This window comes from Mauremys reevesii, linkage group 1 (assembly GCF_016161935.1).
Source record: "Mauremys reevesii isolate NIE-2019 linkage group 1, ASM1616193v1, whole genome shotgun sequence".
Lineage (NCBI taxonomy): Eukaryota > Metazoa > Chordata > Testudines > Geoemydidae > Mauremys > Mauremys reevesii.
In genome coordinates, this window is record NC_052623.1 from 28016323 (window position 1) to 28042513 (window position 26191).

The 26191-nt window shown below is 44.7% G+C and overlaps 1 long non-coding RNA gene across 1 annotated transcript; it reads left to right on the forward strand.

Moving 5' to 3' along the window:
• Nucleotides 1-8042: 8042 nt before the first annotated feature.
• Nucleotides 8043-15968, forward strand: LOC120395594. Its single transcript, XR_005592715.1, has 3 exons — nt 8043-8115; nt 14385-14525; nt 15728-15968. It is a non-coding gene; the product is annotated as an uncharacterized LOC120395594 (long non-coding RNA).
• Nucleotides 15969-26191: the final 10223 nt, after the last annotated feature.

A 26191-nucleotide genomic window follows, 5' to 3' on the forward strand; every position in this document is an offset into this window, starting at 1 on the left:
TCCACTGGTCCCGCAGCTCCGGTGGACCTCCCGCCTGCCACCCTCCTGCGGCACGCCGTCCTAAGCACGCGCTTGACGTGCTGGGGTCTGGAGCCGGCCCTGGCTGTAACCCACTTTGGGGTCTCGACCCACAGTTTTAGAATCGCTCCCCTAGAGAGCACACTAGGGCCTTGTCTAGCCCAATTTTAACGTGCAGCTGTGCTCTGAAAGTGATTCTGCAAATCAATATTTTGGGGCTTCGTGTTTGCCTCTCAGCCACTTCCAAAGTAAATTTGCTCAAATTACAAATCAAATGTTTTTTCTGTCATCCCTGCAAATTCCACTTGAATCCTGGGAGTCAAGCTGGGTGCTTTCCGACTCTGACATCACTAACAATGGAGAGGCTGCAACTGGAAACGAGTCAACAATTCTGCTGATGTGCAAGCCAGAATACAATCCATCTCACGCTCCCATAGCTGTGTTGGCTCCATAGGGCTAGCAGTAGTACAAAGTAGTCAAAATGGGTTAAGTTTGACTCAGTCTGTGCTCCCTCTATCGAGTAAGAAGCTGATGTTTTTAGATAGCAGTGTTTGAGAGAACTACTATACTACACTAAAAGAGCCGAGTGATTATGCTTCTGGAGTTTTGGTGGTTAGTAATGCGTTGCACTTCTATAGCATCTTCCATTCATAGCTTTCAAATCTCTTTTTATTACATGTACTATTTAGTACAATTTTTAAATTAATATTAAGAGGCAATGTGGATTATTGGTTAAAACAAAGCATTGTAAGTCAAGAGACTTCAGTTGTGTTCTTCACTTTGCTGCAGACCTCCTGGTGTGACTGTGGGCAAGCTACTTTGCCCACTTTGTGATTCAGTTTCCTCATCTGTAAAAAAGGAATACTGTTGTTTACCCATTTGTACCTTATATAACAAACAACCACACAGATACAGATAAAAATTGTTCTTGGAATGTGGGATATATTGTTAGTTTTATATAATCAGTAGTATGTATAAAGATGCATGTGTCTTATTAACTCAGTTTTCTCCTAGAGCTTCAGGAAGAAATCACAGCCAGTGTGGAACCAGCTGTCCAACACTATCTGTGATTTAGGGGGTGTATCATAACTATAAAGGGAACAGTAACAACCCTCCTGTATACAATACTATAAAATCCCTCCTGGCCAGAGGCATCAAAATCCTTTTACCTGTAAAGGGTTAAGAAGCTCAGATAACCTGGCTGACACCTGACCCAAAGGACCAATAAGGGGTGTTCGCTCTTGGGACTAAGAGGGACCACCAAAACAAAGAGCACAAACAAAAACCTTCCCCCCCCCAAGATTTGAAAGTATCTTGTCCCCTTATTGGTGTAACTACATTTGAAATACAGATACAGAGTCAATATTCATAACTTCATATACAAAAATGATTCATACATACAAATCAGCAAATCATAACCTTTCCAATGACATTTCATGACTATCTTGCATAAAATACATTATGCTTATATCTTAATCATATCATAATACCACTGTGAAGAATATGGGGTGCAATGTCACATCCACTTGTTATTGACTAACAGCCTGCAGCTTTCATTTATTGAGACAGTTAGTTACCAAAATCCCAAGTCCAAATGCACCCAACATTCGGGCCAGTAGTGTTCTGTTTAATTACTTACTGCATTTTGTATAATAAAGAGGCAGCTACTAAACAAAGGCTGGATCTGTTAAACAGAGTACAATAATTATGACTATTTGAGGATCTGTCTGTGCAACTTATGCATTCTGGTTGGTATTCTGAAGTTGTTCTTAAGAAGGACATAAGGGGAGGAGAAGTCAGGAGTGAATCACACCAACTCTTCTGTTCTTTTCACTCCCTGTGAAGCTCTGGTACTGGCCACTGTCAGAGAGAAAATACTGGGCTAGATGGACCATTGGTCTGATACAGTATGGAGGTTCTTATGACTGCCTGCCCTGTAACCTTGAGTGCCTTTATGCTGTGCTGCTTTGGTTCAAACCCGACACCAGGAGCCTTCCTATAAGTACAAGGTCTCACCCTGGCTTCCACCAGCCTAGTTAATCTTCGCAGGGTGACACCAAGAGCCCCAAGTCTCCTCAGATATATTCTCTGAGTTCTTAAGTATCTGACACTGGACTTTTCCCCTTTGGTTAGTCAACCCCAAAGGCCTGAAACCAGGCTCCCGGTCACCAGCTTACTTTGGCGCACACACACACACACACAGTTTGCACACCAGAGACCTGCTTGGGGTAACAAACAAACAAAAGTTTTATTTAACAGAAAAGTCAAAGATAAAATAGTAAGGAAAAGCAAATATAATTTACACAGAAAATAAACAGATGCAGCCTCAGGTTTATACTCTTAAGTTAGATAAACTCCCTTTTCTAGTACAAGTCACCTATCGCCTCTGAACAGTTTTCCAGCATACTCTTTGGTCACAGAGGGGATCCAGCATTTTATGGACAGCATTCACCATGTGTCTGTCCCTCAGCTTCTAGATAAAGACCTCAGTTTCAAGCCTCCTTTTAAAGGCTCCCCCTGCCCTCCTCCCTCAGACTATAGTGACTCGTGGTTATTCAGATTGAGACAACTGTAAATTTCCCCAATGTTTTTTCCATTAACTTTAATGGTCCACCATAGTCCTTTCCTGGGCTAGGCAATGGATAATTGCTTGAAGCCAGTTGTGTGTGAACACCTGGTTTGGGAGGTGCCCCTCCTCACTTAACTTCTCACCACCCTGCTGTGAGGTGCTAACCCTCCAGGATTGTCCTGGAGTCTCCAGGAATTAAAGATATAATCTTTAATTAAAGATTGTCATGCGATGAAGCCTCCAGGACAACATCCAGCAAAAATTGGCAACCCTAGGTGTAGCTGAATATTGCAGCACAAAATTATGAACACCATTTTATATACAAGTACATACATTCATAACGATACCCTGTATATATATCTCAAAATGAGTAAGCTTAGAACATTACAAGCTTTCATAAAAGACCTTTCTTAACATTTTTCTAGCACAATAATGTTGTATACAATCAGTTGATCCCACTGCTCATTTCTAGGGCCTGAATCTTCTGTTCTTCCCTGGGACTCTGATTGTCACACATGGTCGCTGTGTGCTGCTTAAATGCTGATCTTTAACCCACATAAAATTGTGTGCTAACAAAGAGAAAAGCTATGATGAAAACTATAGCTAACTCTGCAAACTTTTGCCTTCTACTTTTAGAGACCAAGAGAATGAAAGCTGTGAGAAAGAATAACTATTGTGGGTTAACAGAGGCTCAGTGTAAAAAACACAAAGGATGTTGCATTTTAAAATTTCTCAGCAACCATCCTTGGAAGATATTTAACCGCTACTCTTGACTGTGTAGGGTGATGCTTCTCATTGCCTGAAGTAAGCTAGGAAAGACTACAGTATCTAGAGGAGTTGATTAATCTTTCAGTTTTAAAGGAGAGCTAGCAAGAATTTCACATCTCGTCTTTGTTTCCACTAGTTCTTTCTAACTCAGATGTTCAGAAAAATGTCTCCTGAGACAATGAAATATGTCTTTTTAGCACAGTAATTACTATGCTTAGTCATTCATCCATGAGTCCTAGCAATCTGTCTGCCACTATATTCATGTGGTAGGTAATCTTTGCAATATCTACTTGCTGCAAACACTAATGAAGCCTGACAGCACCTCTAAAAATAAAGAGTTGTTATCCTTATTTTACAGATTGAGACTGCAGACAAGTAATTCAGCTTTTCTGTGCCTTAGTTGATCAAGGTCAGTCTTGTAAGTTTGGGAATAGGAACTACAACTCCCAATCCTTCTCTACAGCCCCTCTCCACGCTAGGGCCCCACCATAGAAATTAACCCTACTCCTGTAGCTCTGCTGCCTACCAGACCTTCCTCCAGGACCACACCCTAGTGTTTTTTCTTTCCTGGATCTTTTCCCCTTAGGTGATCACCCTCAGCTCTTTATACAGTCTAGCTCAGGGGTTCTCAAACTGGGGGTTGGGACCTTTCAGGGCATTGTGAGGTTATTACATGGGGCGGTCATGAGCTGTCAGCCTAAACCCCAAGCCCCACTTTGCCTCCTGCATTTATAATGATGTTATATATATAAAAAAGTGTTTTTAATTTATAAGGGGTGGGGGCACACTCAGAGGCTTGCTATGTGAAAGGGGTCACCAGTACAACACTTTGAGAACCACTGGCCTAGCTCCACCTCGTCTGGCCAGGCGACAATGGGTTAATCACTTTCCTGGTGCTGAGAATCACTGATTAGGTTATAGGTGATGGGGATTAATCCTCATCATAGTAAGTAAAATTAAGTTGTTCCTCCTGTTTCTTTATAATTTTAAATTCAGGAACGTTATTGAGCTGGTAGTCCTAGAGACTGAGGTCCTACTTCTCCACAGAACAGGTACAGCACAGGCTTCTCTTCATGGCTCTAATAAAGCATACACCTTCTGGAAGCGGCCACCTTGACAGCATAAGACAGTCCCAGGTGTAGGTAGCAGCTATTTTCTACCTACACCACAGCAAATAATGTAATGTCTTCGAGAAGTTGCATTGGCTAGCAGTGGGAGCGGAGGCTTAGAAGCCAGAACTCCTGGGTTCTATTTATGGCTCTGAGCAAGGCATTTATTTCCTCTATACTTCAGTTTACCCAGCTGTAAAAAGTGTATAATAGTCATCTAGCTCATAAAGTTTAATTAACTATGTGTAAAGTGTTGTGAGATGCTCAGAAGAGTTATTTTTAGGCAGCCGTATGTGCACACAAATTGAGAGTATGACATTTTATTATCATCACCACACTTTGTGAAAGGTTACACTGCTCAGTGCAAACCTGCTGGGAGGGAGATTCTGCACTGAAAGGTGACTAAGTTTGTGCCATATTTATTGTCTCTCACTGGCATCCAGATCTAATCTGCTGAATTTATAGCTGCTAGAGCTACAAACTCAGCATCAAATCTGAATCCAGTGACCCTGAAAGTCAATGGGAATGTTTCTACTGACTTCAATGAGTGTTGCATCAGGCCTAAAGTCAGGCTGGGGTTCTCCTGGCTCTTTCATCACCAATATTAAAGATTCTGCAGCTGGATGTTAATTAAAACATCGGTTCTTAGTGGAATGGCTCTAGAGGCAGTTTGCAGGTGCATCTTGCTAGCTAACTGCTACAAGGGGTTAATCTGGCAGTAGTGAAATATGCTAGAAGAGAAGGATGCTATTCTTGCTAATGGTATTATGGAGTAGCTGAGCCTAAGTTACTGGTTCATTTTTAAAAGTTCATGGGAATATGGGGATAATGATACTGACCTCCTTTGTAAAGTATTTTGCTATCCACTGAAGAAACACTGTATAAGAGCTAAGTAGGCATTATGTCCATTAGCAGTTCACTGGAGTAACACAGTGCTGAATCTGGCCTAGACACTTACAATCCATAGGCCTGATCCTACAAGATACTGAGCACGCTTGACTCCTGTTGACTTCAGGGAGAGTGAAAACAGCAAGTACCATGGGTTCTTGGAAGCCTGTAGCCTGTCCACTCTGCACTGACAAATGAAACATCCACATCTGTCTTTAAAACAAGATTATCCTCTGCAGTGTTCCTAGAAATAGGCTTGGGCCCAAGATATTTGAAGCCATATCTGGAGCTGAACTTAACCCAGAGTCTTGTTGCTGGGTCATTGATTCCCTAACTACTTTCCTCTCCATTATTTCTTTTTGCTGTCAGATCACTTAGTGTGACTCTTCTGCTGAAGAACCTCCCCACTCTATCCTCTAGTCAGATAAGGACATTAGGATTTTACTTTTTTTAAACAGGAAAAAGGCACTTGGCTCTACTAGTCTTTCTTCATTAATCTTATCTCAGGACCCCCACCCCCACCCCTATGTTGCTTGGTTACTGAAGCTTGTAATACTTCTCTTGATAAAGAGCCTGGCTCAAATTTAGCTATATCATTAACTTCAATTGCCTTACTTGGCAATTTGTTCTCTTTATGACTGAAAACCAACTTCAGGGCAGACTATTGTGCCCTGGTTCCTAATCCCCAAATTGGTTGTGAGTTCTATACTTAGATTTCACCGACCATTTATCCACTGTCAACTCCTCAGGCACTATAACAGCCTTAATATGGAGTCATAGGCAGTCCCCTGGGATACTCCAATTTATCTCACCACCCAGGTGAGCATTCCTTTGTGATAGATGGTCCCTTACACCAAGAATCAAATCAATACTCAGGTTACTCAGAAGGACTTGTCACCCACCCCAGGTCAACCGTATTTTAGATCCTACCCCAATGACAATACTTTTAGCCAATCCTATAATAAAATATATAAAGATTTATGAAGCAGGAAAAGGAAACCTGAGTTATTTATAAGGCTAAAGCAGGTAACCATAGATACACAAATGAGTTACAATCTTACACTTCAAAAGTTAATAAAAGCTTCTATGCTCAGTAAGCTCTTTATGCCCTTTAGGTCTAACCTAGGCTAAGCAACTGGGGATCTCTTGCTTATGCTCAGAAAAACTCCCCCTCCCATCCGAGTCCAAGCAACACAGCAATACCAAGTTCCTTGTGTTTGTGGTTTTTATCCCACTCCTGCCACATGCTCTGGGCAGCTAACACAGCTGATGGGAGGAGTCCACTTGCATGACTCATCTTTATGGGCAGGAGAGAAGAACAACTAGTCTTTTGTCCTCCTGTTGATGGTACGTAGGGAAATTCTCATTGCAAGATCCCACAATAGTCCATCTGGTATTGATGGACCTTTCCTTTTGGGAAGAGTATAACACTTTCTGCTGAAGGTCAGACCTTCACACTAATTAATGTCTCTTTCCTATCTGGTGATTTACACAGTCACAGATGTTCACAATGCAACCACTCAAATATTACTTTACAATATGGGACACAGATGTTATAAGTGAGATTAATGCAGCAACTCACAAGCATTCAATAAACACTAAACACCTTTTTATATTTCTAATATGTATTTTAACAACACTAACACACCAGTGAACCAGACTGATTCCAGCTCTGTATTTGTCAGTGTTCAGTTAAGAATGGCATAAGCTGGCACCTGGTCTGCCTGTGTCATAATTAGTCTCCTTGTTTAATGGATTACTGGAAGGCCCTTGGACACTACATTGATGAGCATGTTATAAGAACCTATGTAGAACAGAACAGAAGGGCCTGATCTGCATTGATGCTGAGCACTTGCAGCTGCCCTTAACATCACCTGAAATTGTGGGTGCTCAGCACTTCTGAAAAGCTGGCCCTTAAGGATATGTCTAGACTGCAGTAAAGCACCTGCAGCTGGCCTGTGTCAGCTGACTTGGGCTTGTGAGGATCAGGCTGTGGGGCTATAAAATTGCTGTATAGACAGTCAGGTTCAGGGACCCTGGCAGAGTCCAGGCTCCAGTCTGAGCCCAAGCATCTACACTGCAATTTTATAGCCCCACAATCTGAGCCCCACAACTCCAGGTCAGCTGACACAGTGTAGACATACCCTCTGTAAGTTGGCCCACATCAGTGGTAGATTTAGAAACAGAGCCTAGGAGTCCTGCTCTGATCTCCCTGCTTAACCCTCACATTTGTTAACAGTTTATCTTGTTACACTCTATTCAACCCCACAGAGTTGTGTATACTTCGGAGTTCATGGATTTGTCAAAAACAAAATGCCAAACCCACCTCATTTCTTTTTAATAGGTTTACAAGTTAGTAGATGGGGGAAGCCGCAGATGTGATAGAGCTTGATTTTAATAAGGCTTTTGACACTGTCCCACATGACATTCTCATAAGCAAATTCCCTGATCCAGGACAGGATATCAGAGTTTACTCTCCCCCTGGACTTCCTCCTTGTCCCTACCCTACTCTCTCTTCCTTTAGAAGTGACTGCAGGCCCTTTCCCTATAGCCCACCCCACTCCTGTTTTCACTTCCTTTATAATTCAATCCCAGCACCTCCTGCTGCGGGGTCTTATCAAGCCTTGGCTCCCCTCCAGATGCAGCATATAAGGCTAATTGGACCCTCCTAGCCCACATTAACCTGCTCAGGGCTTGCAGGGGGTGAACACCTCATCACAGATGTATTAACAGGAGGATGCAAGACACAGGGGGTCCCTGCTGGTGAGGCCTTAGCTGGAATATTGTGTCTGGTTCTGGGCACTGCACTTTAGGAAAGATGTGGACAAATTGGAGAGAATCCAGAGAACATCAACAAAAATGAAAAAAAGATTAAAAAAAAAAACCTGACTCCTGAAGAAAGGTTAAAAAACTGGCCCTGGTTAGTTTTGAGGAAAAGGAGACCGAGGTGGGTGCCTGATAAGTCTTCAAATACATGAAGGGCTGTTATACAGAGGGCTGTGATTGATTGATCTACATGTCCGTGGAAGGTAGGACAAGAAGTAATCGGTTTAGTCTTCAGTAAGGGAGATTTACATTAGCAATTAGGAAATGTTTCTAACTCTAAAGGTAGTTATTCTCTGGAACAGGTTTTCAAGGGAGGTTGTGGAATCCTCTGCATTGGAGGTCTTTTAGAACAAGTTAAACAAACACCTGCTAGGGATGGTCTAGGTATACTTGGTCCTGCCTGAGTGCAGGGGGCTGAACTAGATGACCTCTCAATAGGGTTGCTAGCATTGTATGTCAAAAATAAAGGACAGTTTCCTTAGCACCCCCACTGCACCCCACCCCCTGATATCATCATCATCATCAATAATAATAATAAGCAGTACTCAGCTACATTAGCTAGGGATATTTCTTGCTGCTTTTTGCAGCACTCAGAAACTTCTGTTCTTGTTGTACAGAGATGAAAAAATAAGGACTGACCCGTAATAAGGGACTGTTGGGAGCCCTGCCTCTCAAGGGCCCTGCAGCCCTACATTTCTATGATTCCATTTAGTCTAAGGCTTCTGCGATCAGAATGAAGCTGGATGCTTTAGCCTCTTCTGATAACAAACAATTCTCAGAAAAACCTGATTCCGTAGCACAGTAATAGCTTCCTTGCCCGCTGAAGAGAAGGATCCCCATTTGGCATCTGGATCTGAACTTTCTCAAAGCGGCGAACAGAAGGAGTTTGCCTGGGATCCCTCTGAGCAGAGGTACGCTAAGTGCTGCAGTAGGGGGACTGCGCTGGTGAGTATCTGAGTGTCTGTTGGGGGGGCAGTTTGACTGTGTGCTTGATTGTTTGATTGCTTGTTTGACCAGTTTGATTTGGGAGTGCTTTGTTCCAGCTGGGCCTGACTGTTATAAAAAGGCAGTCAGCTGCGAACCAGCTGAGTGGCGAACAGAAGGAGTTCGCCTGGAGAGAGCTCTTAGAAGGAAGAGACCATGAATGCTGAGCGATCTGCCATTGTGACCCGCACAGGATGCGCCATGTTTGTCTTCCTTCCACAGGATAGAAGCGACTTTGTCTGTACAAAGTGCAAGCTGATCTCCATCTTGGAAGAGAAGATTCAAGGTCTGGAGAAAGGAATAACAACCCTGCGTTCCATTAAAAAAAAATGAGGATTTCCTGGATAGACGTCAGGATCAGCTTCAGTGGGCACAATGTTCTGAAGATTCAGAGCAGGCTACGCAGCGGGGACAGAAGGCCAGCGAGGATAATTGGCGGCATGTGACTTCCAGAAGGGGAAAGAGTACCAGAAACATCCATGTACCAGAAACACAGATGCAGGTGAGCAACCGTTTTCATGTTCTCTCCGCAGGTACTAGTGCAGAGAGTGGAGTGGATGATACACCTGAGGGAACAGAGCAGAAGGAGACTCCACTGATTGGAAGGCATGAGATGCGCCGTCCTAGGGATGGGGGTTCCACGACCACCACTCCCAAGAGGAGGAGGAGGGTGGTGGTGGTCGGGGACTCTCTCCTCAGGGGGACTGAGTCATCTATCTGCCGCCCTGACCGGGAAAACCGAGAGGTGTGCTGCTTGCCAGGGGCTAGGATTCACGATGTGACGGAGAGACTGCCGAGACTCATCAAGCCCTCGGATCGCTACCCCTTCCTGCTTCTCCATGTGGGCACCAATGATACTGCGAAGAATGACCTTGAACGTATCACTGCAGACTACGTGGCTCTGGGAGGAAGGATAAAGGAGTTTGAGGTGCAAGTGATGTTCTCGTCTACCCTCCCTGTGGCAGGAAAAGGCCAGGGTAGAGACCGTCGAATCGTGGAAATTAACGAATGGCTACTCAGATGGTGTCAGAGAGAAGGGTTTGGATTCTTTGACCATGGGATGGTCTTCCAAGAAGAAGGATTGCTAGGCAGAGACGGGCTCCACCTCACAAAGAGAGGGAAGAGCATCTTTGCAAGCAGGCTGGCTAACCTAGAGAGGAGGGCTTTAAACTAGGTTCACCGCGGGAAGGAGACCAAAGCCCCGAGGTAAGTGGGGAAGTGGGATTCTGGGAGGAAGCACAAGCAGGAGACTGCAAGAGGGGAGGACTCCTGTCTCAGACCGAGAAAGCGGGACAATCAGCGAGTTATCTAAGTGCCTATACACAAATGCAAGAAGCCTGGGGAACAAGCAGGGAGAACTAGAAGTCCTGGCACAGTCAGGGAATTATGATGTAATTGGAATAACAGAGACTTGGTGGGATAACTCACATGATTGGAGTACTGTCATGGATGGATATAAACTGTTCAGGAAGGATAGGCAGGGCAGAAAAGGTGGGGGAGTTGCGCTGTATGTAAGAGAGCAGTATGACAGCTCAGAGCTCCAGTATGAAACTGCAGAAAAACCTGAGTCTCTGGATTAAATTTAGAAGTATGAACAACAAGGGTAATGTCATGGTGGGAGTCTGCTACAGACCACTGGACCAGGGGGATGAGGTGGACGAGGCTTTCTTCCAGCAACTAACAGAAGTTGCTAGATCACAGGCCCTGGTTCTCATGGGTGACTTTAATCACCCCGATATCTGCTGGGAGAGCAATACAGCGGTGCACAGACAATCCAGGAAGTTTCTGGAAAGTGTAGGGGACAATTTCCAGGTGCAAGTGCTGGAGGAACCAACTCCGGGAAAAGCTCTTCTTGACCTGCTGCTCACAAACAGGGAAGAAATAGTAGAGGAAGCAATAGTGGATGGGAACCTGGGAGGCAGTGACCATGAGATGGTAGAGTTCAGGATCCTGATACAAGGAAGAAAGGAGAGCAGTAGAACAGAGACCCTGGACTTCAGAAAAGCAGACTTCGACTCCCTCAGGGAACTGATGGACAAGGTCACCTGGGAGAATAACATGACGGGGAAAGGAGTCGAGGAAAGCTGGCTGTATTTTAAAGAAACCTTATTCAGGTTGCAGGAACAAACCATTCCGATGTGTAGGAAGAAAAGTAAATATGGCAGGCGACCAGCTTGGCTCAACAGTGAAATCCTTGCTCGTCTTAAACACAAAAAAACAGCTTATAAGAAGTGGAAGGTTGGACAAATAACCAGGGAGGAGTATAAAAGTATTGCTCAGGCATGCAGGAGTGAAATTAGGAAGGCCAAATCACACTTCGAGTTGCAGCTAGCCGGAGATGTTAGGAATAACAAGAAGGGTTTCTTCAGGTATGTTAGCAACAAGAAGAAAGTCAAGGAAAGTGTGGGCCCCTTGCTGAATGAGGGAGGGAACCTAGTGACAGAGGATGTGGAGAAAGCTAGTGTACTCAATGCTTTTTTTTGTCTCTGTCTTCACAGACAAGGTCAGCTCCCAGACAGCTGCACTCTGCAGCACGGTATGGGGAGGAGGTGACCAGCTCTCTGTGGAGAAAGAAGTAGTTCGGGACTGTTTAGAAAAGCTGGACGAGCACAAGTCCATGGGGCCGGATGCGCTGCATCCGAGGGTGTTAAAGGAGTTGGCCGATGAGATTGCAGAGCCATTGGCCATTATCTTTGAAAAATCATGGCAATTGGGGGAGGTCCCAGATGACTGGAAAAAGGCTAATGTAGTGCCCATCTTTAAAAAAGGGAAGAAGGAAGATCCAGGGAACTACAGGCCAGTCAGTCTCACCTCAGTCCCTGGAAAAATCATGGAACAGGTCCTCAAGGAATCAATTCTGAACCACTTAAAGGAGGGGAAAGTGATCAGGAACAGTCAGCATGGATTCACCAAGGGCAAGTCATGCCTGACTAACCTAATTGCCTTCTATGATGAGATAACCGGCTCTGTGGATGAGGGGAAATCAGTGGATGTGCTATTTCTGGACTTTAGCAAAGCTTTTGATACAGTTTCCCACAGTATTCTTGCCAGCAAGTTAAAGAAGTATGGGCTGGATGAATGGACGGTAAGGTGTATAGAAAACTGGCTAGATGGTCAGGCTCAATGGGTAGTGATCAATGGTTCCATGTCTAGTTGGCAGCCGGTATCAAGTGGAGTGCCCCAAGGGTCGGTGCTGGGGCCGGTTTTATTCAATATCTTCATTAACGATCTGGAGGATGGTGTGGACTGCACCCTTAGCAAGTTTGCAGATGACACTAAACTGGGAGGAGTGGTTGATACGCTGGAGGGTAGGGATAGGATACAGAGGGACCTAGACAAATTAGAGGATTGGGCCAAAAGAAATATGATGAGGTTCAACAAGGACAAGTGCAGAGTCCTGCACTTAGGATGGAAGAATCCCATGCACTGCTACAGACTAGGGACCGAATGGCTGGGCAGCAGTTCTGCAGAAAAGGACCTAGGGGTTACGGTGGACGAAAAGCTGAATATGAGTCAACAGTGTGCCCTTGTTGCCAAGAAGGCTAATGGCATTTTGGGTTGTATAAGTAGGGGCATTTCCAGCAGATCAAGGGATGTGATCATTCCCCTCTACTCAGCACTGGTGAGGCCTCATTTGGAGAGCTGTGTCCAGTTTTGGGCCCCACACTACAAGAAGGATGTGGATAAATTGGAGAGAGTTCAGCGGAGGGCAACAAAAATGATTAGGGGGCTGGAGCACATGACTTATGAGGAGAGGCTGAGGGAACTGGGATTGTTTAGTCTGCAGAAGAGAAGAATGAGGGGGGATTTGATAGCTGCTTTCAACTACCTGAAAGGGGGTTCCAAAGAGGATGGATCTAGACTGTTCTCAGTGGTAGAAGATGACAGAACAAGGAGTAATGGTCTCAAGTTGCAGAGGGGGAGGTTTAGGTTGGATATTAGGAAAAACTTTTTCACTAGTAGGGTGGTGAAGAACTGGAATGGGTTTCCTAGGGAGGTGGTGGAATCTCCTTCCTTAGAGGTTTTTAAGGTCAGGCTTGACAAAGCCCTGGCTGGGATGATTTAGTTGGGTTTGTTCCTGCTTTGAGCAGGGGGTTGGACTAGATGACCTCCTGAGGTCCCTTCCAACCCTGAGATTCTATGATTCTATGAAAGTTTGGGGTGTTCTCTCAGGGATTTGGTATGGCCATGGTTGTTATGGCCACAGATCTATATTTCAGTTACTTACACTGATGTACTTGACACTTATATTTATATTATGGTAGGGATCTCGGGCACCTAGAGATCATGATAGGTACACTTATATAAATTGTAAACCTACATTGTGGCACTATCACATAATCTAAACACTCTTAAATGACTGCAAGAAAATGACTTCTTTTCTGCTTCCTTGAAAAGGTCTCTAGGTTATCTGAATAATCCAGATAGGGACATCACTAACATAAAATATGTAATGTAGTTACTGCTGTAGCACCCAGACATCCCAATAAGAATCAAGACTCCATTATGCTAGGTGCTATGTGAAGAGGGAAACATAGTTTCTGCTCGTAAGGAAGTACCAAAAATGGTTGTCAAAATGTTTAAAGCTGGGTGCCTTCGGATAAGTTGGTAAAGTCACATTTTTGCACCTAAATTGATGCCCTTGCTGATTTCCTGCTGTTCTCATTGACTTCAGTGGTTTTTGTGGGGCCTCAGCACCTCTCAAAATCAGACTGCTTTTTATTTAAAATATGGATTTTGTAACCTAACTTTAGATGTTTTGGTTTGAACATTGTGACCACTACTACTGTTCTTAGATTTAGCCCTGTAGCCGCTTCAGCCAGTGTCTGGTTCTGGATGAAGTCTAGCTAACCAAGACCACTCCATATTTTTCCAAACCCTGCCAACTTTCCATAAATATTATAGCTTGTAATATTGTGAGTCATGTCCTTTGGCATGGGTAGGTTGCTATATTTATACATGGCTTTATACTTCTTTTGCTTTATTAATAAAGTTTAACTGACCAAATTTATCTACGAACTTTACTATGCATTGAAAATTCAGCTCAATGTATCACTACAAGGGGGTACTTGTTTCTTTTTTTGTTTGTTTTAGATTGAGTTGATTTGGGGAGGGGATCAAGCAAACAAGACTCTTTTGAGCAAGGCAGGTGCTGTGCAAATCTTTCTCCGTTTTTTTTGGAACACCTGAGTTCTGGAATGTAACAGTCCCTGTTGTTGCAGTGTTCAACCTCTGTAGCAAAGCCTGCCAGTTATAACCAAGGATGTAGTAGTTTGTGACATGCACAAATGGAGATCAGCAGAAGCTCCCATGCTTCTCTTCACTTGACTCCTAAACCAACACCTGAATCCAGGTCTCCAAAGGTAAGGCGAGTGCGTTAACTACTTTAATTGTGAGCTCTTTGGGGAAGTGACTGGCTTTGTGTTCTGTTTGCACAGGAATCCTAGTTATGGACCAGGGCTCCCAGTAATACCACAATGCAAACAATAAATAGTTAACCCATGGTGCCAGCTCAAAAGCAGGCTACCAACAGTGGTCACATACCCTCCATTTGACAAGATCTGTCCTCCACACTCTCTAAAGTCTACACTAATCACAACTTGTACCCAACTTCTTTGGAACTGTAATGTTGAGAGATATCTTTTGTTGTTTTGGAGGCCGGGGGGTGGGTAGGGTGACCAAACAGCAAGTTTGAAAAATTGTGACAGGGGTTGGGAGGTAATAAGAGCCTATATAAGAAAAAGACCCCAAAATTGTGACTGTCCCTATGAAATAGGGACATCTGGTCACCCTAGGGGTGGGGGTAGGGCAGGCAGCACGTAAACCAGTTTTACTCTGAAGTTCTAAAAAGTTCACCACTGTGATAAGAAGCAGCATTGAAAACTTCAGCCCAAAAGAATTAGCTTGGCCAAGTCATGGGTAATTGCAGAAGAAGGCCTAATCTTTGAGTACCAAACCTGCTGTCCACACTATGCATTTTCAAAGCATTGGCTGGAGATTTGGTCATGTGACTCCTAGTCAAGTGAATGGGATTATGTGGGTAAAGGCTCAGAGGAAGGTTGGTCTTGGGTCTAAAGAGCTCACGTTACAATCCCTGGCTCTGCTATCTGACCTTGAACAAGTCACTTAAACACTGACACAATTCCCCACCTGTGAAATGGGGATAATAAGGCTTCTTTTCACCTACCCTAGGTCTTTTAGAAAAGAAACAATTTTGGGCAGGGACTGTCTTACTGTGTGTATGTACAGTGCCTTGGTTGGTGCCTATTGGTGTTTCCATAATACAGATTATTATAAGTAATATATTCAAAGCTTTGGGGAAAATAATGGCTTAAATGTCATTGTTGTCAGGTGGCACCAGGGAGACTTATTTCCTTGGTTTTCTAATTTAGATCATAGATCATCTGTTTGTTCCAAATAGTTCAGTTTAGTGACTTTTTTTTAAAGGAGTTCAGTTTCTTGGGTCAGACATTTCTTTTCAAAGGGTATTTTGCAAAGGAAGGTCAGTCTAAATGGTGAGCAGTTCCTGAAGAAAATGATGTACTTTTTGTCTCTTTACTTCCAGACAGCGAGTGTTCATCTAGCATAAACAGTAAATATTTCATCTCAAAAGTGACCTTGGAGACATGCAGCTGAAATGAAAACAATGTTTAATTGCAGTGGGATTGAGTCACGCTTTAACGGAGCTGACACTGAGAGGAAGGTTTTGCAGTGTTTCCTTAAACTGGATTTCCTCTGGATTTGTCTGATCTCCTCTTGGAGTTTGTTCCATTGACTGAAAAAAAAATGCTTTGTTCTAGCTCTTATGTGTTTTGTCCTTGTCTTTGTGATCCGCATTGTCCCAGAGGAGTGCAGCTGCTGTGATGGTTCACAGATTGAAACTCAGTCTTGGATGTAGCTGATCCATTGACTGCTTTGAAAATTAGGACCCAGGCCTTATGCTGGCATCCAAATCTTATGGGGGCCAATGGAGGGACTTGAGCATGGGCCTGATAAGCTCAGGGCAGTCTAAGCCCTGGAGAAGTCGGGCAACTGCATTCAGTGCCAGCTGGAGCCTGTGCATTTTTTTTCACATCCAGTTTTAGAAAAGGTCAGTTGCAGTAATCCAGTCTGGAGTTTAATTCATGGATTCCTCTGGCTAGCTCCCCGTCTGTGAGGAAGGGATGAAGTTTTTTAGCTAGCTGGAGGTCAAATAAGGCAGTTTTAGAAGCTGATACTAACTGGCCATCCAAGATTAATGAGGAGCCAAACAGGATGCTGAGGCTTTGTGCTCCTATGATGAATGGGAGTGGTGAGCCTTTGATGGAAGGTGGAAACAGTGTCTTGGCTAGTTCTTCAACGCATTTCCTCTTTCCAGCCAGCACCAGTTCAGTCTTGCCTGGGTTCAGTTTGAACCAGCTGCTCATCATCCAAGAGCTGATTTCCTGTAGTCATTCTGACGTGTTAGCGGTGGTGCTGGTTGCATCTGTTGAGAATGAGATATATAACTAAGGCCTTGTCTACACTGCCACTTTACAGCGCTGCAACTTTCTCACTCAGGGGTGTGAAAAATCAACCCTCTGAGCACTGCAAGTTTCAGCGCTGTAAAGTGGCCATGTAGACAGTGCGCCAGCCCTCGGAGCTACTCCCCTCGTGGGGGTGGGTTTTTTACAGCACTGGGAGAACTCTCTCCCAGCACTGGTGCCGTGACTACACAGCCATGTGGCAGCACTTTAACACTGCTAGTGAAGACATACCCTTAGTGTCATCAGCATACTGTTAACAGCTTAGCCCAAGGTGTCTCACTCTCTCCAAGAAGAGAAGCAGGGATAGTCTGGATCCCTGCAGGACACCACAGAGGAGGGCTTTGAAGAGATGGAGCAGTTATCCATCACCACTCTGAGTTTTGCTGGAGAGGAAAAAATTGGAGCCACTGTAGTGCTGGACCATCTACTCCTGCTAGATCAGCATTTCTCAAACTGGGGTCCGTGGACACCTGGGGGTCCCTGAGAATACTCCAGGGGGTTCATGGGCCCTGCTGAGAAACTCCTCCCCCTCCCTCCCAGCATGCCGGGGAACAGATTTCCTACCTGCCCTGGCTCCGCGCCACTCCCGGAAGTGGCCAGCATGTCCCTGAGGCCATGGGGGCTGGGGGCAGGAGGCCTCCGCATGCTGCCTCTGCCCCAAGTGCTGACTCTGCAGCTCCCGTTGACCGAGAACTGCAGCCAATGGGAGCTGCGGGGACAGTGCCTGCAGGCGGGCATTGGCGTGTGACATTCTGAGTATCCTGTGGGGACCACCTGTGCTAGGGTATGAGTGGAGGTGGCATTGAATCATATCTTGGCAAAGGAAGGCTGGGTGCTTAATCCAAAATGAGATCATGGATGGTGCTGGTTTTATTGACTGCTTTAGGTTGTTTCTTCTTCTCAATGTTTAGCAATTTTCCTGATAGAACATTGGCTTCAGGTGCCTGGGCTTTAGGATTTGTCTTTTGGTACGGTGTTCCTGGAAGATTTCTTTTCAGTCTAGTGAAGGTTGGGATTTGGGAGAGTGTGGGGTAATTGGGTTCCAGATATGCTGATGGTGCAGGTAGTCCAGTTCTCCAGATTCCAAGGGACTGGCAGTGTTGTATTGTGCTGTAGTCCATAAGATGTGCATGATGGTCCTTCCATGGGCAATGCTGACTACGGGAGGTAATGGAGTGTGCTGAGAGTGATAGGGGGCATTTCTTTCCTCCTCCTTTTACCTCTTTTTCAACAGCGTGGAGCACATCACACTCCTGTGAAGGCTGATGTTGTGGAGAGGATATGCAGCTAAGATGGGCACCACACAGGATACTAGGTGGCAATATGGAGGACTGGGTAGCCCTTTAGGTGGTTACTAGTCCTTTGAATTATCTACATGCTGGTGAAGGGGGAAAGCATCACAAAAAAACCACCAAAACAACAAAAGCCATGCTTATGCATAAAGCTGTGAGGGTGTTTTTAAAAGTTCCTGTCAAGTGCTGGTGGCAGCTGAGGCCCTGTGATCCCAGCTAGCGGGGGGACATGCATGAGCAGAGAGAGAATCCTGCAAACAAACAGGAATTCACCATCCTCAAATACAGGAAAGGCAAACAGGAATTCACCACTTTGAAAATAAATGGGCTAGTTTAAGATGTTGATGAGAAATGGAGATATAAATAGAAGCTCCTGAGAAAGAAAACAATTCTGTGTGACTAACACCGAGTTCAACTGCAGGAAAGAAACACAAAGCAGGTAAACGCTACCTGGTCTGCATTAGCTGAAACACTGGCCAAGCCTGTGGAAGACTTGACAAGTCCAGGCTGAGTTCAGGTGCAATGGGAATTTGTTCAAGCTCAAACCATACAAAACTCAGTGGTTTCACATAGGTTTGACTATAGAATGAGTGTGTTTGATCCCTTGAGGAACTCAGGAAGATTGTCTTTATTTATAGCTCTTTCATTGTGGATTGTTCCATTTGATTCTCTTAGAAGTTAATCTTCACAAACCCTTACTCCACCATAGGCACAGGGCTGGCCTTACCATGAGGTGAACTGAGCCAGCTGCTTCAGGTGTCAGACTGTGGGAAGGCGCCACTAGGACCCAGAGTGTAGGAACTTGTCTGCTGCTGGTGCATATGTATTCTCTCTGCTCTAGATGCACAGAGATGGTGGAGTGCTGTGCTGGAGGAAGGAGGGGACAAGAGACATAACAGGCAGGCAGGAGAAAAGGTGAGAGGGAATAACAATGGTGACTGTCAGAGAGCATCTTCTAGAATTTATTGACGTTGATGATGCTACAGGAGCTGGTATGAAAAATGTGCTTCTTAAAAAGCTAGAAGATACGGGAATTGCGATAGCTGACATGAGAGGTCGGGGCTACGATAATGATGCGAACATAAGAGGAAAGAACAGAGGAGTGCAGACACGGATCTGAGAGTTAAACCCTCAAGCTTTTTTTTTTTGTCCCGTGCAGTTCTCATTCATTGAACTTGATGGTCAGTGATGCAGCATCAGCTTCTAGTGAGGCTGCTGATTTTTTAAATTTAATTCAAAGCATCTATGTATACCTGTATCCCAATATAACGCGACCCGATACAACATGAATTTGGCTATAATGTGGTAAAGCAGTGCTCTGGGGGAGGGAGGGGAGCCTGCGCACTCTGGTGGATCAAAGCAAGTTCGATATAATGCAGTTTCACCTATAATGAGGTAAGATTTTTTTGGCTCCAGAGGACAGAGTTATATCAGGGTAGAGGTGTATTTTTCTCTGCATCAACTCATCGATGGCAAATTTTGAAACAACATCTGGGAACATCATCTCTGACACTGAAACCAATGAGTGCCACACAATGTGAAAGTTGAGTGGAGGTGATAAAGCCCATCAAACACCAAATTAGAAAGATAGATGATGCCATAGTTGCCATTATGGAGGATAATGCTATGACAGGAACTGTTCATGGGAGAACCGTGGCAGAGAGAAATGGAATCACCAGAAACATACATAGCCACACAGAAAATTTAAGTTTAGTGTTGTAGTATGACACACTGTTTGAAATAAATGTTGTAAGTAAGAGACTCCAAGGTGTTGACCTTGATATATCTGGAGCAATGGAACAACTGGACAAAGCAAAGTCTTACCTACAGTCTTACTGGTCAGATGAGAGATTTCAAAACATTCTGAAGAGTGCACAGAAGCTGGCAGAGGAACTTCACACTGAAGCTATTTTCCCACCCATTCAAGAATACAAGAGTCACCAAAGAAGAAGACATTTTGATTACGAGGCATGGGATAATCCCATAAGAGACCCCAAAAAAAAACAATTCAACGTTGAATTCCTTAACCAAGTGATAGATTGTGCAATACAGTCAGTTGAAGAATGTTTCATGCAGTTCAAGGAACACAGCAGTATATTTGGGATGTTGTATGATATTCCAAAACTCCTACCTATACCTGAAGAAGACCTACACCAGCAAGGCACTAGAGACAGTGTTGACCCATGATGACATGCGCGCTATTGATGCGAGTGATTTAGGTGATGAACTGAAAGCCCTTTCAAGATACATTTCAGCAGGATCAACTCCAAAGGCTCCTCTGGAGTATATGTGCACAAATAAGATGACCACCCTCTTTCCAAATGCTTTTGTTGCTCTGCGAATATTTCTAACACTTCCTGTAACAGTTGCCAGTGGAGAATGCAGCTTCTCCAAGCTGAAGTTAATAAATACGCTCCACAATGACACAGGAGAGGCTGATCGGCCTTGCAACCATCTCAGTAGGGCATGAGCTGGCCAGCCTGTGGACCTTCAGCAGGAAGCAGTTCAAATCATTGCAACCAAGAAGGCATGGAAAGCACCACTTTGATTATTCAAAGAGATAAAAATGCCAGTGTTTACTATGCAGACAAGAAAACTTCCAAATGCCTGAACAGCAAATGTAACTTAAGTGTTACTTAACATTTTTGAACAAGGCATTTTAAGTTGTTAGTTCTCCTTTATTGGGGCAGGTAGCAGAGCAGAACCATGAAAGGAGTAGAACAGGAAGAAGGCAGAATTGAGACCTTTCAAAGTTTTGACCCAAGCAAGGGGGCATGCGGGCGTCATTTGAGCTCTCTGCCTCAGGTGCCAAAATGTTGTGGGCCAGCCTTGCATAGGTGCCAACTCCGTGGGTTGCACCCACCGGCAGCTCTCTTCCCTTCCCCAGCTCACCTCCGCCTCCTCCTCCACCTCCTCCCATGAGTGCACCTTCCCGCTTTTCCCCCTAGCTCTCAGAACTTGCCGCTGCAAAACAACTGGGAAGAGGCGGGGCAGGGATTTGGGGAAGGGGTCCAATGGGGCAGGGAGGACGTGGAGTTGGGATGGGGACTTAAGGGAAGGGGTTGGAATGGGGGTGGGGCAGGGCCAGGAGGAAGCGGGGCTGGGGTGGAGTCAGGGCAGGCCACCAGCGATGTGAGGGTCAAGCACCCATCAGCGCCAGGCAAAGTTGGAACCTATGGAATCCATCACAAATTTTGCACCTGGAAAATTGTTCCAATCATTAATTACTCTCACTTTTAAAAATTTTGTACCTTATTTCTACTCTGAATTTGTCTAGCTTCAACTTCCAGCCATTGGATCATGTTATACTTACTGACTGTAATCAAGTCACCCTTTAACCGTCTCTTTATTAAGCTAAATAAATTAAGCTCCGTGAGTCTCTTATTATAAGACATGATTTCTAATCCTTTAATCATTCTTGTGGCTCTTCTCTGAACTCTCTCTAGTTTATCGAATCCTTCTTGAATTGTGGGCACCAAAATAGGACAGGGTATTCCAGCAGTGGTTGCACCAGTGGCAAATACATAGGTAAAATGTCTAACTTGAGTAGCTTCTGTTTGACATCCTCCAGAGATACTAGTGGAATGGAAAGTGTTATCACCACATGATAAGACTATATCGTCTGTTTTCCCCCAAATACAGACTAGAAATATTTATTGAACACTTCTGACTTTTCTGCGTTATTATTCCTAATTCTACCACTTCCATCTAGTAATAGACCAATATCAGCATCAAGATTCTTTGTTGTTTATATTTTCATAGCTGCCTTTTCCCCTCTAAACCAGGTTGGTTTTTTAACCAGTTCAGCCTTTTTCCTCTATTGTGATGTTGTGGCTTTTTGGGCATCTAGTAAGGTGTTCTTAAATGATTCCCAATTATCATTCACATTTTTCTGATTACATTCTTTCTCCCAGCTGATCTGGCTCGTAATTGTTTCCAGCTTTGTGAAATTGGCCCTGTTAAAACACCAAGTATATATCTATTACTGGTCTGCACTTTGTTCTGCTTTCATATTATAAGTATGACCAAGTCATGATCACTCGTACCTAAACTACCTTAACTTTTAGTTCTGTGATCCAGTCCTCTTTATCATACATGTTATAGGTGCATAAGGAGATGGTCATCCTGTTCCCTAGTGTGATTTGGTGGTCTAAAGCAGACACCAACTACACCCCATCTTGTGCTTTATCTATTAGGACATTGATCCATACGCACTCAAGATTGTTTTCTTCTGAGTTATCAGTGACTTGGAAACAGATAATGCCATTTTTGAGAGAGAGTGCCACTCCCCCTCCCCTTTTGCCCACTTGAACTTTTCTAAATATGTTATAACCATTGGTTTTTAACATTCCAGTGGTGTGAATCATCCCACTAGGTTTCAGTAATACCAGCTAGATCATAATGAGCAATTCCAATTCCTCTTCTTTGTTGCTTCTGCACAATACTAGGTTGTTCCGCTGTAAAATATACTGCTTGCTGCATCACCCTTAGCTTGGTTACATTGTGGGTGTTGAAGGTTTTCCCTGCCATTTGTCACTTTAGCAGTACTGTTTTCTTACGTGCGCGAGCCTTTGAACATGACTTTACCCTGTTCTGTAATGGAAATGACATGTGGCTAAAAGGCTTCTTTGTTCACCAGTGTCAGAAGGCCCATCTTATGCTCTCTGTGGCATTTTTCATACAAGTGCTTCAATTGTATCATGCATGTTTTTAAACTGTTGCCCCAGAAACATTCTGCCCTTCAGTAGCGGGAATAATGCTAATTTTTCTTAAATAGAAGGAAGGCAATTGTACCAAACTCTCGTGGGAAATTTGGGCTGACTATGCTCAAGGTTCACTGGTTTTGCTGTTTTAAAGCATTTATCCTGCTATGGGTTCAAAGAACAACGATGTCTGCAGAAAACTCAGAGCTCCTGTTGAACCAGCACACACTTTTTTTAGGGGGCCCACTGAATTAAATGAGAAATGCCCCAGACTTGGGTTCATTGGTCTCTTTCCCCTACCATTAAGTGCATCGTACCACAGTTCTAGGGACAGAGCCTGGTTCTGTCTACTTTTTTGCTGCTCTAGTGGTGCAAAGGAGAAGAGGAGCTGCCCTAAAGCAGCAGTCAGAGATTCTTCCTGGGTGTAGGGGGTGGATCCAAGGGTGGGGAAAGGATGTAAAAATAGCAGAGCTGAAGTGCTAGGCACTCTGCATGATCCTCAGCAGGCAGAGCAGTCCTTGTGGTTCCAGCCAGTACAATTGTAGCCAAAAGATGGCTCTAATAACTTATCCTAGAGGCTGTTCTAGCTCCCAACTGCTTCCAAGAGTGGAGAGGTGGCTTATGCCTGCATTTTCCCCCACCCTCCTATTGTGTCATGTTCTGGGCATAGCTTGGCTGGACCTGATGATCTGGACCCAATGATTAAGATATTTTTATACACAAAGGTAATGCCTTCTGTGAGGCTCAGGTTCAATACACATCCCTCCACTTGGAGAGAGAATGCACATACTTAACCTGCTAGTAATAAAAGCAGTCTCCAAAGACTGCTGCCATATCTATCAGACCCTAACTGAAGGCAAATCTGAGGTGTCTTAAACACTGCGATGAGAACACACCTGGTATTTTCTTTTCTTTTTGTTAAGGGGAACATTTTAAAAGCCATCTGTTTGCAAAGGGCCTATCAGAATTTCTAGGCAATGTGCACAATTGCACTAAAGGTACAAATATTTCTAAAAACACCTATTCCCCTACCACCACATGCACAAAATTAACTATGATCTGCCCCCTCAACACACTTTACTGAAACTGACCAAGAAATATGAGCTTTTCAGCACCCCCTAAAGGTCAACGTACTTTTGTTCTGTTGGATCAAGGAAGGAACTCCAGAGTTAAGAACGCTTCACTGAAAATGGCCAGCCCTTCCATGTAGTTGTGGGTGAACCGCTGTAAGTCTGAACACATCAGTGACCTGGTAAAGCACAGGGGGAGGGGGAATCTCAGATACTGGGACTAAAACAATGTAGGCCTGAATCAACACCAACAACTTGAATTGCACTTGAAAATGAATTGGAAGCCGGTGTCACGTGGAGCACAGCTGTAAAGTAATATGCTTCTCTACAGACAGCTGTGTTCTGCACTACTGAAGTCTCCGTGATCTTCAGGAGTAACCCTATGTAGAGCATCTTGTAACAATCTAATCTGGTCTGGAGGTGATAAAGGCAGGGCTGATCACAGCAGCGTCCACATCCACCAGGAATGGTCAGAACCTTCTAGCCAAGTACAGACTGAATAAGCATTCCTAACTGTGACACTGACAGACTGGTCAACTTGTGTGTGACCCGTAACAACCTAACAGGAGGCACTGAAATGGTAAACAGAGCCGTGCCTTGTAGATAGTTATCAAAGCCATGTTAAGTAGACTAGAATCTTTAATATGTTTGCCTGTATTGTTAGAGAATCAACGGGTGGATGTTAACCTATATCTCAATGGTTCTCAAACTTCATTTCACTACAACATCTTTCTAACAACAAAAATTACTGTATGACCCCAAGGTGGGGAACCAAAGCCTGAGCCCGCCCGAGCCCCACTGCCCCAGGTGGGGGGGCCAAAGCAGAAGCCTAAGGAATTCAGCCCTGGGCAGGGGGCCTGTAACCTGAGCCCCACTGCCCAGGGCTGAAGCCAAAGCCTGAGCCCCACCACCAGGGGCTGAAGCTCTTGGGCAATGGGGCTTGGGCTTCGGCCCTGGTCCCCAGAAAGTCTAATGCCACCCTGGTGACCCCATTAAAATGGAGTTGCAACCCGCTTTGGTGTCCCAACCCACAGTTTGAGAACCACTGGTCTATGCCATAATGAACTGTCCTCATAATTTGAATGGTTAATATCCTTCTGTTAATGAATACCACTAGTTACCTGTGTATGCATAGGAAACAGGAGATTAGCTTCAAAGCAACAATGTCCATTACCTATTCTTCATCTGAGGAAGGCCCTGCTGTGACAATTGCTGGCTGAAATGCAGCTTTTGGGCCTGATCCTTTTTTATCTCAGATCTGCTTAAACTTTGACAGGGAACGTCTAAGCCACAAGACTGAGGTCTCCAGGTTTACTCTAGATTTACCATGGAATTCTTAGGGAAGAATTTGAACAAACTCTGTACATGGACTGCCTATTGGACTATAAACCAGTGTCCCCAGACTTTCGAGGGGGCCCCTCTTACCCTTGTCCATGCCCCCTGGTCCCCCCCCCCCAAACCAGGGCTGGGAGCAGGGCTGTGGCTCGGGGGAGTAGGGGGTAGACAGAGGTAAGGGGGCCAAGGCTGAGGCCACAGCTGGGAGTGGGGCTGGAGCCAGCAGCAGGGCCAGGGCTGGGAACAGAGTCGTGGCCAGGGGCCGAGGTTGGGGGTTGGGGGGCCAGGCTGGGAGCAGAGCCACAGCCAGGCTGCAGTGAGGACTGGCAGCTGGGCCTGCAGTCAAGTGCTGAGGCTGTGGACAGGTCCAAGCACAGGGCTGGGAGCTCCGGCTGTGGCTGGGGGCGGGGCTGGAGCAGAGCTGGGGGCAGAGGGAGATGGTATCTCTCCCTCTCTGTGCCCTGTGGGAGCTGGCCTGGCCCACTGCACCCCCTCCTGAATATTCCTCCAGGACCCTCTGGGGGGTGCCCCACAGTTTGGGGGCCTCTGTTTAAAATTGATTCCAGAAAGACTTTTACAAATCAGCAGCCTCACCATTCTGCTATGAAACTAACCTAAGGACTTTGCACATTCATATATATATTGATCTCTTAACCATATATAATTCTTTCTTTTTTACTTTATTAATAAATCTTAGATTTAGTTAATAAGGATTGGCTGTAAGCGCATATTTGGGTGAGATCTGAAACATTCTTTGATTTGGTGTGCAATGTGTCTGGTCTCTTGGGATTGATAGAACTTTAAGTATGGTGAACAAGGTTTTCAGTAATCTCTCACTTTCTTAGACTTGACTGTCTGGATGGGAGCCAAAGGCTCGATTGCCTAAAGTGGACTGTAGTTTGGCTTCTTGGTAACCAGTGTGGTTTTACAGAAGCTGTTTGGTTACTGACTTGGTGAATCTATCTAATTATAGAATAGACCGCCAGTTTGGGGGATTTTCCTTGCAGTTTGCCCTGACTAAGAATTCTCAGGCACCATGGTCACACTAACCATGGCAGATATCTGAACACTCAGAAGGTAAAAACTCCTCTTATTACCTTATAAACTGTGTGGAGCAGGAGCAC